This window comes from Pholis gunnellus, assembly GCF_910591455.1.
Source record: "Pholis gunnellus genome assembly, chromosome: 3".
NCBI classification, from domain to species: domain Eukaryota; kingdom Metazoa; phylum Chordata; class Actinopteri; order Perciformes; family Pholidae; genus Pholis; species Pholis gunnellus.
This window is the reverse complement of record NC_136529.1, coordinates 19,311,838-19,325,988: the sequence shown is the minus strand read 5'-3', so window position 1 is coordinate 19,325,988 and position 14,151 is coordinate 19,311,838. Positions and strand designations below refer to the sequence as shown.

At 44.8% G+C, this 14,151-nt stretch overlaps 1 protein-coding gene across 1 annotated transcript in view; it reads right to left on the bottom strand.

The window, feature by feature from the left end:
* The window catches only part of plxna1b (plexin A1b), a 176,940-nt gene that overhangs the window by 56,292 nt on the left and 106,497 nt on the right, over positions 1-14,151 (bottom strand). The window lies entirely within an intron of this gene.

Sequence of the window (14,151 nt, the reverse complement as noted above, 5' to 3'; positions counted from 1 at the left end):
GGGATGTAATGTTTCCTAGATATGCATGTGTGCATGTGCTGGAAGAAATGAAGTCATTACTGTGCTCATGCCATGATTTGGCAGCGATGCAGATCTGGTCAACACTGATAATGAGGGAGAGACAGAACAGGAGGGCGGGTGACAGATCTTATACGATACGAGTTAAAGCTTGGGTGGAACTAACCCACCCTGTGTCCTACAGTTTGAGCCAAAAGGATAAGAAAACAGAGCACTGCTGACAAATCACATATTTCACAACCTAGAAAAACTGTTAAAGTGACTCACATAATAAGAGACATGTGGCAGAAAGAGAACTTTAATATAAGGAAAAAGGGGCCTGGAAACCGTGGACTTGTTTCTGATCAAGCATTCACCAAAATAAACCCAAACACATATTTCAGCCGTGTTTGAACAAAAAAAATCTTCATCCTTCCTCCAGTCCAAAATATGTATCTAACAAGATGAACTGTAACAAGAGTATAGAAGAGCCTGAAATTGACAGCGTCACGTTGCAGGATAGGACAACATGTTGACAAGTCAGAAAAGCTTGGGATAAGAAAACATTGACCAGATCCTTGTAAAATATGCACTGCACATTCTCTACTTCACTTCTTGTTGTAGCTTTTCCTTTAAGCAGATAGCTGGCTCCCCGTCAGTGAATTTTTCTTTCCCCTCCTCTCCTCTGAGCTGTTGTACATTAGAAGCTACAGCGCGTCCCCGGGGCCTGAACACAATGCCGGAGTTTGTTCATTAGGCTGCTTAGCCCTGGCCTTGTGTGTCTGATCACACACAAACACATGCATAACACATAATGAGAGAGGGGAATACTAGAGGAGGAAGAAGAGGGCTACAGAAGACCTGGCGTATAATCAACTAGGAGGAAGGTGGGCGATGGGTGGAAAAATGGGTGGCACAACAGGACGGACGGAGGGAGGTAGGGGAAGGGTGGAGGGAGGACAAGGGAGGGAATGGAGAGAAGAAGGAGGGGGAAGTGAAATGAAGGGAGTGGAGAGAGAGAGAGAGCGAAGGTGAGTGAAAAGCATGTGAAAGAAAGTGAGAAGGGAAAAGCGGAAGAGGCGAGTTTGATTCGGAACAGAGCAAAGTGAAACGGGGAAGTCAGAAAGCTGTTGATGCGTGGAAAGGAGAAAGAGAAAATGAAGGGTCAAAAGAAAAGAGACAGAGATTAGACATTTTAGAAGAATGCCTTAATCCCTCTTCACCTTTCTCTTTACCCATCCCCTCCCCTCCATCCCTCCATCCATCCATCCATCCAACAGCCAAAACCATGTACCCAAGCCCCCCCGACGACATCCTACTTAATTAACAGCCTGGAGCCTCGGACGACACTTACAAATTGATGGAGAGGGCCAGAGATGGAGCGAGAGAGCGAGAGAGAGCGAGAAGAAAGCAGATTAATTTGCACTTGTGGCTTTTGAAGTCCTGCCTCAGTAAAAAAGATGCTCATGTCAAAAGCTGTGGGCTTGCATTGTCAAAGGTGCCCAAGTAAAATAAAAGAGGGTTTCTGAGCATCCTGCTGCTAGAAATAACTGTGTCAGAAGCTAGCATAGCCTCTAGTGCAAGCTGCAGCTAACCAATGTTTTATTCATCCCTCTATTGACTTTGTGTCAGCTCAGCTGTTTGATTGTCGTTTTCTTTGGCCGTCCTCTTTCCTTACAGCATCCATGTGCTACATTCAGTCCTATGTATTACAACAAATACAATAAATACAGCTGACTGTACAATATGTAGGTATAAGTTGCTCTCTACATACCGGGAAACAGAAAACAGGTTTTCTGGGAGATATGAAAGAGGAAAAAAAAGTGAGGTGTCCTGCCGCTTTACGAAATGAATCTGAACTCCAGCACCTTACATGAAACTTAAAAAAAACCTACTAAAATGGCAATGAAAGCCAATATCAAATGGATCAGTTGGGATAGCTCATGGATGCCATGTTGCAAGAGTTGAGAGATCCCACTGTACGAAGCACCAAATACAAGACCCCATTGTGTTCAAGACAGAGTGCAAAAGGGGTTCTGGGAAAGAGATGGAATTAGGAGGGAGGAAAAAAAGAGGATATTGATGGAAAGCAAGAAGGATAAAGCAAAAAATGCTCTCGAAGAGAAAGTATTTCATCAGTATTTGTGACGGGTGCCAAAGCAGTTCAACGCCGGCATTAGGGTTACAAAGTGCAGAGTGCATTGAAACAATATTTCACAGAGGGGATTCGTTCGACGTTAGACGAGATCCTTTTTCTCACCCCCTTCTTTTTCCCCCGACTTCTCAGCTTTTACGTCATCTGTGAAGACGGATGCTGTGGTTGTCTTGGCCAGATGTGAAACTTCAGGAGGACCAACAGGGCAGGAAGAGGAAGGAGAGTGTATGTGTGTGTAGTAAGTGTTGTGTGTATGTTTATATACTATATCGGTGGGACAGGGTGCATGCCATAAATGGCTCAATGATGGTTGCAGGTTTTTAAAAGAAAAGCTGAGTTTCTCTACACAAAAATCCCCCCGAGCAGGACTTGATTTTGCACGGAACAGCAGCTCGCTTCATTATAAGGTTCACTTTGCCTTCTATAACCGGTGAGAGCCTTTGATAGTAAAGTTACATGTGTGCGTGAAGTGGAAATGAAGCGTGAAGGAATGCACGCCACAGATGGTTTCTCCACACCAAAACAAGGCACAAAAAACATCTGCTCTATTTTGAGATTTTGATCAGTCTTTTTATTCTGACATCTTCATAAGCAGTTTTAACACCAACAGATGTGGAGACTGTTGCAGAAAACTGCCTTTTGCCAACATTTTAAATTCTTTGTTTCTGAGCACACTGACAAGCGCCGGCCAATAACTGTGAAATAAGCTCTCGCACCCTGGATTGGATTGGGCTGTAAAAGTGTGTATTTGTACCTGTGTTTTTGAGCAAGTGTGTGTTTATGGTGGCGGACGTCCAAGTCTCCAACTTCGGTTCAAAGCCAAGCACCCAGAGGGCTTTCCTTACCTCTCCGTGTTTGTTTTCCCTCAAAGGCTGCTGTGAGCTTTGTGCCTAAAGCTAGCACCACTGTTTGTTAACAGTGAAGGCATGTACAATTATGTAGATTATTAAGATGCACTGTATATATTACCCAACTGAAAATGTCCTGCATACAAACAAAGAGGAAATATCTTCCAGAGACAAAGACGAGCCCAAACCATTATTCCTATTACAATGCTTGTCCTAAATATTTTTACATCTTAGTGCCGACACCCAGACGCCAGCTTTGATTTAATGTCGCCATGAGCTTTCTCAAAGCAGAGCAGCTGTCATTCTAGGTCAGGCCTTTTCTAAAATATTCCTTCCTTCATTTCAAATGCACTCTGATGTGTACCGCACCACGTCGTTCCACACCAATTGGAGAAGAAAAAAAAAAAGTAAAAGAAAAAAATTAATAAAACAAGTGTTCAGCGGGCGGATGAGATAATCTCTGCTCGCAAGCGAGCAAAACACCTTTTAACATTCGCCAAGAGCTGATAATGAGACAGCCGGGCAAGCTAGTGTGCGTGTGCGCGCAGATAGGAAGAAGGTGAGATTAGAATCGAGACACACTGTAGATGGGGTTGGGTGGAAGGGGTTGGAGGATGAAGACGAAAGCAAGAGCAGGATGCCATATAAATAAATAAATGTATTAAAACGCCAAAAGAGTTTTGAAGGCTTTGGCGTAGCCTGACAAGATATAAATTAATAAAGCTCCAAAAACACTGCGCATATGTAATGAGGCGGGTGTCTGGTCGTTGTTTTTTTTAAAGCACCCCCCCCCCCCCCCCCCCATCCAAGTCCATCTATAAATAATTAATTAGCCGCCTCTGTGATGTGGGGACTATAGATCAGGCAAGGGGAAAAAATAACACGCTAAATAATGAAGTAAAGCGATATGGGGAGCCCAAGGGAGGGATGAGATGGCATGGGTTGCCACAGAGGAGCGAAGGGGGCACACTGGTACAAATAAGAGGGACAGTGTGTGTGTGTGTGTGTGTGTGTGTGTGTGTGTGGGTCACAAGATCCTGACAAAGGGGTATATGAATGCTCCCCCACCGCCTGTCGACATGCCCCCCCAGGCTTTGTGACAGAGGTCTCATGTAGGAAACCAAAGAGCCGTCGGTAACCTTGAACTGAAGAGTCCCATCTACTCCTTACAATCCACTATACATTAATATTATATTACAATATATGGCAGTGGGTGGATCCTTTTATCCAAAGTAACTTGCATGACATGGTGTGTCATATGTTTTGGCTGTGTGAAAGTCCAGTGGGTTTTAGCATCAGAACGGTGCTGCTTTCTGCTCCCCCTTATGGATATTAATTGTGAATATATAGAACATATTGTGAAGAAGAGGGCAGGAAGAAAGCTGGAGTGTGCGGTGAGATGATTGCTAACTCAGATAGTGTGGTGAAACACGGTGACAAGGCAAGACATACGGCTGGTCGACTTTTAGATGAGAAGAATCATTTTTTTTGAGCAAAATAGCATACATCATGATTAAGTACATGATAAGGACATTTTGTTATTGTGCTTTAATTTCCATCCACATCATTAATGGAAGTCTGCTTCCAAATCATTCATTAATTAGTACAAGCCATGTAATATCATGTCATACATCACAATGTCAAAGCAAGAACAACGTATTATAGCAGCTGGCCAGCAGCCGTGTTGTTTAGTGTGTGGGTGTTTAGTGTGTGTGTGTGTGTGTGTGTGTGTCTCTTTGGGACTCATACCAACTACAGGGATGAGAAAAGCAAGACATAAAAAAGCCTACCCATTAACTCACTGGAAATAGAGATTACAAGAGGTGTATGTAGGTGTGTCGTCTATGTAAAATATAAGCTAAAATCTACAAGAAATTGTACACACATCATTATATGTTAAAAAAACAAAACATACAAGTGTGCAATTATAATAATAAGCAAAGATCGACATGAGCTGCACGGTGTGGTACATACATGGAAGCATGTACGTGTCTGTGACAAAGTGTGTGTGTGTGTGTGTGTGTGTGTGCACTCAGAGTTGAGGCAGGCTCATTAGCAGACAGAAACCACAAAGATGTTCTGTGACCGGCCAGACACATACTGTTGGGGAGGAAGGTGGGGAGGAAGGTGGGGAGAGAGAGAGAGAGAGAGGGAGGGAGGGTGAAGGCGAGAGAGGAACTTAATAAGGTGGCAACATGTAGAACAGTGCAGGAGCGAAGGAAGAGAAGGAAGAAAAGGGACTTTGAAGCTTTAAAGGGACTGTGAGATTGTCTGCCCACGTCTTTCGTTACCTAGCAGTGTGGGGATGCAGTGAAGAAGAGATATGGGGGGGGGGGGGGGCACAGAGGAATGAGGGAGCACAGACAGGAGTGAAAATTAAAGCGAGATGCAGGGGAACGCGTGTCATGAATGTTATTCAGCGTGGATTATCAAAGTCTCGCGGCGCAAGAGCTCGACTAAATGTACCTACATATACGTTCTTCCTATACATACAAACAATCTTACTCTCTGTGCTTTGTTGTACCACCAAGGCACACATACATACAAAGCAAGCTGCCAAACCTACACACTTTATCCCCAACACATATACGCCATAGTTTTCTATAAAACAATAAAAAAAAAAAAGATTACAAAGAAGCAGTAACGTGTGAATATTTTTTCAGCGGGTCTTTTTCTCATGGATTTTTAGAAAGTGTGGGGGGGGGGAGGGGGGGACTCCTGGCACCCCGTTATCATTCTAACCCAGATATGTCAGCACAGCGATCAAACCTTGTGCTTTTCAGCTTTTCAAAGACAAACCTTGATTTCAGAGGTAGATTTGCTCTCCTCTCTTCTGCCGACGGCTCTCCCTTTGCACACAAAGTTTCGGCACTAAGATTTCGAGGTCAAATCAAAAAGAAGTGGGCACGCAGACCAGACTTAGCGAAACACACATGTAGCTTTGCTTGACAATAAACTCGCTGCGCCTATGTGTACACAATTTACTGTACTTTATCATTTGTCCGCCTGTGTTAAAAGATTGGTCCTTGAGACTGGAAAGGTGCTATTTAGCGGTGTGCAAACAGTTCGCCCCTCTTGATATTGTGCTGCAGTGTTCCTTCAGAGGAAGAACAGAAACCAGATGAAAGAGACCGGAAACACACAGATTTGTGCCACTGAGAAAACAACCGAATAGCACAGACGTTTCAGCTCCTCCATGACCTGTGTCACAATCTATCCCACTGTGCTGAGAACATACTGCTCCATTCAGGCTTCAGTCTTTTTTTAAAAGACACTGCCTGTAACTAAATAACCTGCTTACGACAGGATGTGCCTGAAAAACGCTTTGATTCACAAATTGGAAGCAGAAAAAAAAATGTACTCAAAGTACAAGTTGTATGATGCAATATCAGTGAATAAAACTATCGCTACTGCCAGACTTACTTTTGAGTGAAACCATACAATTCACGGGCATTTGCCCATTTACATTTTTTACTCAGAGGAATCGCAGGACCACGCTTCAGTGTGTCGTCTGGAGGAAGCAACAATGTCGTCAGCCGCAAGGAGGCAAATAGGCATGAGAACTATGAGTGAATAAATTACTTTTCTTTCTTGATCTGTGAGGTGCTTTGCATTTTACAATAATGTTAAGCCTTCATGTGGTGGGGAAAATAAACCCACTTTACGGTCTTTAAGGGCATGAAATTCAGACTATGCAACAACTTGGTGACACCCAGCGCTCGCTGACACCAGGGTCCATCTCCAAGTCGCCAAAGCTAGTATGTCACTGACCTTCTTGGGATTCCACGGGAGTGCAATTGCGTCAGTTAAATGGAGAATGGACTAAAAAAAAATCAGTGCAAGGCCACTTTAGTAAAACAGCTCGGTGAAAAGCCCAACATGACAGAGGCAGCTAGCTGCTCTCGTGAGGTTGGACGCCACAGTCCCCCCTCCCCCCCCCCCCTCTGTCTCTTTCTCGATGACTCTCCATCCCAGCGAGCTGTCGCTGTTTCCCAATCACACTCTCTCTCCCTCTCTCTGCTCGGCCTGCACTATTGAGTTTGTTTTTCTTCAGCTCACTTTGCCGCGGGATTCATCCGTCTCCAGCTGCCGTCAAGTCTTTCTCCCAGTGACTCTGCATTTATCTCTTCCTCTCGCTGGCACACACACACACACGAGGGTTGATGGTGAAAATGCAATATTCATCTGTGTTCACCATTAGCGGGGCTCACTGTGAGGGCTGCGGAAATGAAGATTTCATACAGCCTGAATAATGAAACCGCAGAGACCCGTCACTGACACGTAGACGCACTCGCACACAAAAACACTAAAAACACACTTGCGCGTGGTCCGCAAACCTCTGCGCATCCATCATGTCGTCATATTCTGGTGTGTGAGCGTTATCTTTGCTCTTTATTAAGTCGTTGCCGATCTTGTATTCATCGCTGCTTGCATCTACACTTGCATTTGCCAGTGCTGAGCTCAACTGCTTCTCAACTGTTCTCAATGTCGTGTAAGGATTAACACTTTGAAACCAATTAGACCAAGAAAGTGTCCTTCGAATCTACATAAACACTTAAAGCTGCATTTTTGCTAAACTCCACCCTCTTCCATAAATATGACTCTGCCGTCCTTGTGTAGTTGTCTACTAAGCATACTTCTTAGAGTATCACAGGCTGGTCTCTCTCCGCAGTGTCTCCCAGCCACCCTCCCTGCCTTCTGTTAGTAAGGGATTGATGCACGATGAGGATGCATCAACAGTATGCGAGGGAATGTTAAGGAACGCTTCTGAAAAAAAAAAAACGGAAATAAAAAGGAAGATAAGCTGTGGGACGGTTAGGCTAAAAATAGCCAGAGAGAGAAGCAGAGATGAAAACATCTGCATGCATATGTGACAGACCGTGCTTGTGTGTGAGCCTCCCAACGCATCTGTGCACACAAAAAAATCCAAATCTCTCCTTTCGCCTTTTCCTTTCACTGATACAAACAGTACGATCGTGTGGGAAGTGTACACACACACACACACACACACACACACACACACACACACACACACACACACACACACACACACACACACACACACACACACACACACACACACACACACACACAGGAGAAGAGCGTGACTGAGCGGCTGAATTACATTACAACTCCTCAAGAAATGCTTACACTTCCTCAATTCACCTCATTGTTCTCTCTTGACAAATAAGTGGGACGAACAGCAAAGTGAGATGTGATTATTGACTCTTGGGACTCTTGAGAAAGTTCATAAAAAAACAGGGAGGATTGTCAGAAGCGGTTTGATGAAACGCTACCAAACCAAGGCATGTGGTTACTTTACCCTGTCGCCTACACTTCCTCTCCATGTTCCCTCAATTTCTCTCTCTCTCGCTCCCTTCCCTTCACCCATGGAGTGCATTTGGAAAAGAAATTGCGTCACTCTGGATGTAATCTGCCGCTTGTTGCTGCCAGGGCTCTCTGCTTGCCTCCCTGCCCTTGTATACTTTTTTTTTTCTTCCCTGCTTTCTCTGTTTACATCTGCTCTCAATTACAGCACCTCTGTCTGTCTTTGGTTTGTGCTCGTGAAATAAATGAAGCACTGGAAGAACGGCATTGTTTTCGGAGAGCTGCATGGGGGAAATATCCCATCTCGCCTCCACCCATTTTCTCATTTATTTGTTCCCTGTTCATTGTTTCTATTTCATCAAATATGGCTTAGGCACATACCCTTTTAATATTAGGTATTAGGCAGAAGCACATGTGTGGGTGTGCATCCAGCTATTAGCTACACGATGCACCTAACACCACTAGGTGGAGAGAGGCAATACAATGGACCAATAAGTAGAAAAGAAGTACGTTTTGTATGGAAGAAAATAATGAAGAGAGAAAAATGAGGGCAGAGGGAAGGACAGATGGACAAGAACAAAGTCTGCGGATCGCAGCAGTGGGCAGAAATAGGCGACAGACCTGCTGAAACATGGTTTGGGTGACGGCACAGCGTGGGGAGAGAAAGGGGTAAAAAAAAAATAAAGGACGATGACGAAGACAGAAGACGGATATTACTGTCTGATAAAGACACCAGGAGGGAAAGAGGGAAGGAGACAAAAAGGAAGGGGTGGATATTATTCAACCACTTGTCCTCTCCACCCTCCCCCTCACCCACATGCCCCCTGCAGCTCCGTGCTGCTGGTTGTGCTTCGTCCTGATAAGAAGCAGTGACAGTCACACACACACACGCAGCATAGGCAAACACACATGTATAACCGTGCACACAGCGAGGCCCCTCAAGCGGCCTTGGCCTACAATGTGTGGGATGTCCTTCTCAGGAGTGTGTGTGTGTGTGTGTGTGTGTGTGTGTGTTTTCTGCTCAGTGTTGTAGTAACAGCCAGGGTAAACAGTGTGCCAGAATGTCACGGTCTGGGGCCTTCACACCTCCATCACAAATAACCCTTTCAGCCATGGAGGGAGAGAGCGAGAGAGCGAGAGAGCGAGAGTGCGTTTGTGTGTGACAGGGAGAGAAAGGTAGAGGGGTAAGCATGTGTGTGTGTTCTGGGACTGTTTAAGAATGTGTGGGTAGGCTGTATGCTGTATGCTGTATGCTATAAGTGTATTGGCTTGGTTAACGGTGGGAGAGAGACAGCGCTTGAGAAAATGTATTCATGCGTATTGTTGTGCTTTGCTCAGAGTGCAGCGTGTATCAAGCCTCTCTTATTAATGCAGTGTCTGGGGACGATGTGTCATACACTAATATTACATTTGTGTAATTGGCAGCAGACAGCAGAGCTTGAGTGTGAATACAGGAGTGTGTCTACCGGCACAACTGCAATGATGCTTTGATAAACACAGATTAGACTGTGTGCCTAAAGTTTGTGTGAGTTTTTGAGCGTATTAAAAAAGGAACAGTTCAACATGATTTGCTTTCTTGCCAAAAAGAGGATTGATACCACTCTCATATCTGCAGGGTAAATATGATGTTACAGCAAGCACCCAGATAGCGTAGCTTAGCACAAAGGCTTGAAATAAGAGGAAACAGCCAGCCTTGGATATGTTCAAAGGCAAATAAATCCGCCTACGAGCATCTCCGAAGCTCACTAATTAAAACAATATATCCCTGACTTGGCAAGAAAGAGAATAAGCGAATTGCCCAAAACGTCAAACTATTGCTTTAGAGGTTTTCACGCACACAACCACACAAGAAGCAGGAAGAGGTAGATGGTGGAGGAGAGCGACAGGCCTGAATAGGAGGGTGACATCATTTAACCCGTCGTGCATCCATGCAGAGAGGGGACAGAAGGAGCACGAGGAGCGGAGGGTGTTGAATTTATAAAAGAGTGAACATTCCATTGGCACATGTGCAGAACAGCATTATTTTTTATAATATCTACATCCTGACAGAAAGTGGAGTTTGGACATTAATGCAAACCACATCTGGAAGAAGGTTTTTACATTCTGAATGTGATGCCCATCACTCTTAGATTTTCCTCAGCCTGGACTTAAAACTCCAAATAAACAATACGAGGCATTGTTTAAAAAATGAAGAAAACCTGTCTGTTGTGTGTTAAGCTAAAACTCAAAATGACAAATAAAAGAAGTGGAGGAAAAAAAAAAGAGGGAGAAATGAAATTGGGAGACAGCAAAATGCGACAGCCAGAGAGTTTAGAAAGGGGGGGGGGGGGGGGGGGGAGCCCTGCGCCCACAAATCTCAATCAAGTTAACCGCCGCCTTGATTGCTCAAGTGAGACTGAGCCTTGCTTTGCAGCAAAACAAACACGTAAGCATGTCTTAACATAGCTGAGCCCAACCATCCCGAACCCTGCCTGGCACTCATCAAGGCTTTGGCTCAGAATAGCACTTTCTCTTCAGGGGTGTGGAAGGAGAAAGAAGGAGAGAAAAGTGGAAGGAGAAAAGCCAATCAAGTTCCTTAAAAAAAAAGGAGATGAGGGAAAGGAAGAGAGGGAGAATACAATACCTGAACAAAGGAAGCAAGGAGACTTCCTTCACTCTAGCCTTCCTCTCTCTCCAGCTTTCTTTTTTTTTTTGTTATTATGATAAGTAACTTTAACTCCTCTGCCGCAATTTTCCACCCGGTCGCTCCTTAATTCGAGAATTTGTTTGTTGTGCCTTTGGAGGCATTGTTGATTCATGCATATTTGATTTGGAAATGTCACTCATTATATTTCTTTCCTCCCCCGCTGACTCTGTCGATCCATTTCTTTCCCTCTCTCTCTCTTTCTTCACAAAAACAAACAACACTTTCACCCCTTGGTTGGCTTGTTTGATTGGATTACATTTCTTTTAACTATTCCTTCGCCTGACAATCACAACAAAAAAATAACGGATTCCATTCAATGTAATTTGGTCAAACAAATTACAGATTGATGAGACATGGCTGGTTGTGTGAGAGGGGGAACATCAAATAAAGCGGGTGGGGGGGGGTCCTTGTCGGCAACACGCCGACCCTCTGGGTTGCCATGGTTACAAAAGATTCAGATACTGTACGAGACGAGAGCGGAACACTTGAAGAGGGAAAACAAATGAAGGACGGGGAGGAGGGACTGTTTGATGTTAAAATGTTTATTATATTCAGAATGAGGACAGTGATGTTTATTGAGGTACAACTATTCACTTTTAAGATTTTAGCACTTCTGTCGGGGTAGCAAAGAAATGGAAGAATAAACAGTGAAGCATGAGAGTTATTAAGAGAAGTTATGTTGCTAGAAAAAAACTAAAGATTCAAAGTTCTGCTGGTAACCTTGGTCTTGGTCCCTATACTTAAGGATTTGGACATTTGACCAGCTGGTCCTGTATTTTCTCTTTGCTTTACTGCCTATGCCACACAACACCACTCAGACCACACAGAGTCCGACGTGAGGAGCAGCCACCTCTGAACCCCGTGTTAAAACTTCTATCTGGGCTTTGATCACTGACGATGAGTCTTATTTAATCCCGTCTACTGTGTTCTTCTGCAGGAGGGAGCAGCAAAGGTCTGAGTGAAGTGTCTGCTATCAGGAGAACCCATTTCACTCTTATGTTAAACACTGCTATTTGTATTCAGAGTTGAGCTGCAACACGGCAAAAAGGATCGTTTGAGGTCTAAATTAAGGGTGCAAGCATATGAGCACACACACACACACACACACACACACACACACACACACACACAAGTCCCTGATGGCATGCCAACCCATTCCCTCTCCACCGGTAGATAAAGAGGCAAAACAATGAGGTATTAAGGAAGAGAGGCACATTTCTGTCCTCTTCCTCCATTCCTTAACTATATATAATCCACACACAGAGGCGGTGAAGAGAAGGAAGTGTGAGGAAAATAATGGGTGAGCGAGCATCAAAGTGGTGAGGGATGGGGTGGAGGGAGGGGAGAATGATAAGTCTAGCCTACAGGAAGAGCTGTACTTGTTGGGGCATTGAGAGCACATCTAATGGATATGGCAGCTAGGAGAAGGATGATGAATGACTCTGTGTGTTTGTGTGTGCGTGACGGTGCAGATGATGGATTCTCTAGTGGAGCATGTGGTCGGAGGTTTCTTGGGCAGGCGAGGTGACAGGAGAGGTCTCCCTGTCCACATGCCACAGTCAGCCGGGCTGTCTATCCCTACTTTCTTCCTGCTGCCTTTCTCTCACTCTTCCACTCCCTCAATCTCTCCATCCATTTGTCTCCTTCCCTTTGCCCGTTTATCCATCCGCTTCGTTCTTGCTCAGCCTGGTTTTAACCAAGCGTCTACCTCAAAACTTACTTCACCAAAAACACATCAACCCTGAGTAGACGAAGCACTGCGCTGCGGGAGATGTGCAAAACATCTAAATGCCTAAATGTCATGAATCGGAAGTCGGCCTTACTGTAATACATGTTACACTTTGTCTGATATCCAAGAGCCCTCCCTCTGCTGACATTCATCAATATTATTACGCAGTTCATATGTTTGCTTGCACATGCTGCTTTTCCTGCGATTCTCCTTTCGTCACTGCAGGCCTTTCCTGTTTATCCATCCGTTGCCCCTCTGGCCTCTCTCAGCTAGGAGTGTGCTAGCCAGCGCTCTCCCCGTGTCTTGCAGATGGGCGCACTAATCCGCTAACATTAGCTCGGTGAGGCGTGAAGGCTGGGCCCGTGTGTTGTTTTGGATGGGCATGGAGGCTGTGGTTTAGCGCGCTAGTGTTTGGGATTCTGCACAGCTCCGGTTGAGAGAAGAGATAAAGGGGAAAGTAATTGGATAAAGGTTGACCAATTAATAAAGGCCGGTGATTCAAGCCGGCCAACAAGGGGGGCTTTAATCTGCACAGAGATAGCGGGGAGAGTCAGACCACGAACACAAGGAGATAGGGGTGGAATCGTGTGTTTGCGTGTGTGTATTTCTGCATTGATGTGTGTGAGGCTTCAATCAGATAAAGAACAGGCATGACTGTCAGTCACTTGGGAGTGCAGTGGATTTACATCCATAAGTCCATTGAGAAGATATGCATTTGAAAGCATTTTTTCTGTGCCTCTTAATACATGCGAGACTGTGTTTAGCGAGTATAAGAGAGTGAAAGAAAAGAGAAAAAGCACAATGAAAGCATAGCAGCGCTGTGTGTCAATCACTAATATCCTTGTATACACTCCAGCAGTTGACAAACACTTGTTATGCCTTGCGTGTCGCCAGCTGCAGCCGCCACTCGGCACGATTGATATTAGCTTTTATGCTAATGCAGCATTTGGCTATGTAAGAACAAGGCAGTATTTCCACAGACATAGTTATTCATTCCGGCCTGCTTATGGCCTTATGGGCCACGACAGCATTATTGCTGCACGGTAAACAGGCTGTTGTCACGATGCCAAGAGCCACTACTACACATACAGACAGCAGACACACACGCAGCAGGGTGATGTGAGGAAACACCGAGGCGAAGGCCACAGAAGGTGCGAGGGTAAAGGTGTGTGTGTGTGTGTGTGTGTGTGTGTGTGTGTGTGTGTGTGTGAGTGTGTGTGTGTGTGCGTGTATAGCTGAGTGCAAATTATTCCTATGTTGCTAGAATTTATGCTTGCATGTGGGGGAAAAGGAACCAAGCTTTCACTGTGTGATCAGCCACACTCAGCTATAGCTCGAAGGTCTACTGTAGATTTGCTCAGATCTTTTTTTGTTTCTTTAAATTACATTCAGCAAGACTATAAAAGAA